This window comes from Pteropus vampyrus, unplaced genomic scaffold (assembly GCF_000151845.1).
Source record: "Pteropus vampyrus isolate Shadow unplaced genomic scaffold, Pvam_2.0 Scaffold9, whole genome shotgun sequence".
Taxonomy (NCBI): Eukaryota; Metazoa; Chordata; class Mammalia; order Chiroptera; family Pteropodidae; genus Pteropus; species Pteropus vampyrus.
The window spans coordinates 804,975-808,435 of NW_011888790.1; the positions used below are offsets into that span (position 1 = coordinate 804,975).

Below are 3,461 nucleotides of genomic sequence, written 5' to 3' on the forward strand. Positions count from 1 at the left end.
TCGCTGCTCCGTGGAGCTGACCGTATTCTGAGGTGAGCTGAGAGGCCCCGCCCTGTGAGACTGCGTCAGTGCTAATGACATCATGTTTACATGACGTCAGTAGTTCTTGCTCTAACATTTGGCCTGGGCTCCCCGTGGAGCTGAGGCGGCAGGGCCACGTGGTGAGACTCGAGGCTGCAACTGTGCTCACTCTTGAAAAGGCGTCAGTCCTCGTAGTTTTTAAGCTAATTCATATAAGTGGTTTATAGATAACAAGCCCTGACTTAAGTGGAGGTTTATATTTTATCTCCATGTCTAATTTTCACCCAGTCACACGCTATGGGTTAATTCTCACTCGTGTCCCTTTCTAGTCATCTCAGCTAGATCGAAGCAGCTTCTAAGCAGAGCTTCTCTTTAGCTTGCCAGTACTAGCCAAACTATATTAGCTTCCTTTAAAAGATCTCAGAATGAAGGATAAATTAATGTAATTTTTGTTAAAGGATCTGAATTGATGCACGCTGTCGTTCAGATTAATTACAAATTCTTTTGACATTTGACAGACGCCATAAACCCAGCTCATGGATACGTTCAATACTCTGGAACACTGTCCACTACTCTCTAAGTTAGTTTTTTCCTTTCTCCTTCCTTGTACATGCTTATTTTATGCTGCCTAATCACACTATTTAGTCACATATTTTAAAAATTAAATTTATCGGGAGTAACTAATTAATAATATAAATTTCAGGTGTACATTTTCATAGTACATCATCTGTATATTGCATTGTGTGCTTACCACCCAGGTTCTAGTTTCTTTCCATCTCCTTATATTAGGTCCCCTTTACCCCTTTCATCCTTCCCCCAACCCTCTTTCCCTTTGGTAACCATCATATTGTTTGGGTCTATGAGTTCGTTTATTTGTTCGTTTGTCGCTTTTTGTTTTATATCCCCCATATGAGTGAGATCATACAGTTCTTGTCCTTTTCCATCTGACTTATTTCACTTAGCATGGTACTCTCAAGATTCATCCATATTGTCACAAATGGCAATATTTCATCATTGTTTATGGCCAAGAGTATTCCATTGTATATATGTACCACATCTTCTTTATCCAGTCATCAGTTGTAGGACACTTAGGTGGCTTCCATGTCTTGAATCACGTATATTTTTACATGTCTTTCCTCTACTAAGTGGTGAACTCCCTAAGGGAGAAACTAGGGTTCACTTTCCTTTATAATCTTTTCATAATGAATAGTAAGTAATGTTTGTTGAATAAAGGAGGGAATTTCTATATTTTTTTTTTTTGGTCAAACTAGAGCTGTTCTGCCATTACTACCTTTTAATGCAGATTCCATAGTTTAATTTTAATAAATACAGAATACACTTGTTCCCTGCTCTCAAGAATATAAATGAATAAGAGCAACTCTGTTAACTGTAATACAAGGCAGAATTTTCTATGTTATAAAGGCAAAAAAGGAGGCAGCAATCTTTTTTTTTTTGTTAGAATCAGGGAAGCTTACTGGAAGGGAATGTGATGGTTTGTCATAAATGAGGAAGCCAATAATCAAAAAAAAAAAGTACTAGCACCAAAACTAACAGGCAATGAAAGAGGATTATAAAACAGTAAACATACCCAAGTAATATAAAAATTTCTCAGTAAAGGTGGCATTATAAATCAGCAGGTAAAGGAAAACATTCAGTTAATAGTGAAGGAGACATGATTATTTTTATTTATTCATTTAAAATGCCTGCAGCACCCGATATTCCTAGATGGTCTCCCATCCAAGTACTAACCACGCCCAACCCTGCTTAGCTTCCAAGATCAGACGAGATCAGGCGTGTTCAGGATGGCATGGCCGTAGACAAGACATAATTATTTTTTTAAAAAGACCCTTTTCCTATATCCAGCAACAAAATAATTACATGTGTAAGAAAGAAAACCACAAACTGGAAAAAAATACAAGTGAAAATTTAATTGACCTAGAAATAGAGAAAAACCTTCTAATAATAAAAATTGGAAGAAATTACAAATGAAGAGATTGACTCAAATATATAGAAACATCAATAAAATACTATATCCATCTGGAAAAAAACATTTGTAATATATGTCAGACAAAGGTTTAATGTGCTTCATATCAAGGTCTAGTAATCCTAGAAATGCAGATTAAACTTCTATTTTTTACCTATCATATTTTTTTTTTAACTTTTTTTTAAGTGCTGGTAAACATGCAGTGTGTTCTTATTCATGGCAGATGGGATTGTAACTTGGTATGACCTTTCTGGAAAACTTGGAAATACAGTATATATTAAGATTAAATGAGAGTACGTGTACAGTGTCTAGTCTAGAACACTGTTCAAAAACAAAGTAGATGTTTAATAAATATTAATAATACCTATCATTGTTACTAAGATGTTTAATAAATATTAATAATACCTATCATTATTGTTACTATTGGTATTGTTATCATTAGCATCATCATACCTTTTAATCAGCTGAGCACCTAGAATAATACTTTAAACTTAATAGATGTTCATTAAATATTTGGCCGATTCTTATGATTTGCACAAAAATTTTATAGGAAAAGATATAGTTAACGACATCCAAAACTGTTAAAATATGAAAGTTAAAAAGCAAGGAGTTACCATGAATGATCATATGGTTCAACCTAGAAACACGATACTTTGTATAGTAGCAATAAATGTTTGTTATTGATAATGTTAGCTATCTATTGCTGCATATCAAATAAACCTAAAACTTAGCAACTTTAAAACAACATAAATCATGTATTATCTCACAATTTCTGTGAGTCAGGCTTCCAAGAGCGGCTCAATTGGGCATTTCTGTTTCAGTCTCCCATAAGGTTGCAGTCAAATGTTGGCTAGGGGTGCAGTCATCTGAAGATTCTTTTGGATTAGAGAATCCACTTCCAAACTGACTCTCTCACATGTCTGGCAAGTTGGTCCAGGCTATTGGCTACATTGGCCTCTTCACAGGATGGCTTGAGTGTCCTCACAGCATGCCAACTGGCTTAACATGGAGCAAGTAATCAATCTAAGAGACCAAAGCAGAAGCTGCAATGCCTTTTATGACATAGGCTTGGAAGTCACACATCACCTTGACCACATTCAGGGCCAGCCTTGATTGAATTTGGGCAGGAGACTAGGGAAGGACATGAATGCTAACAAGCAAAGATCAATGGAAGCTGTCCCAAGGTCTGGCTACCACAGTTGTTGACATTTCCAGCATGGAAGATATTTATCTGTCTTCTTAAAAATGTCTAAGGATGGAAGCCCTTAACTGCTTCTATAGTGATACTGCTTAAGAAGTTGTTTCTTAATTTAAGCCATAATCTCTCCTGTTAAGTCTAGAAAACTAACTCTGCTCAAGACCATTGATTTGATACTACTCTTTATAGGTTCTTTGAAAATATCTCTAGTGACAATGGCAGTGTCAAAACTATTTTAGTGATAACCTATTTGGGGGG

General features: G+C 35.8%; 1 pseudogene; it reads right to left on the minus strand.

The window, feature by feature from the left end:
• Window positions 1-1,721: 1,721 nt before the first annotated feature.
• LOC111730217 lies at window positions 1,722-1,840 on the minus strand (annotated as a pseudogene).
• Window positions 1,841-3,461: the final 1,621 nt, after the last annotated feature.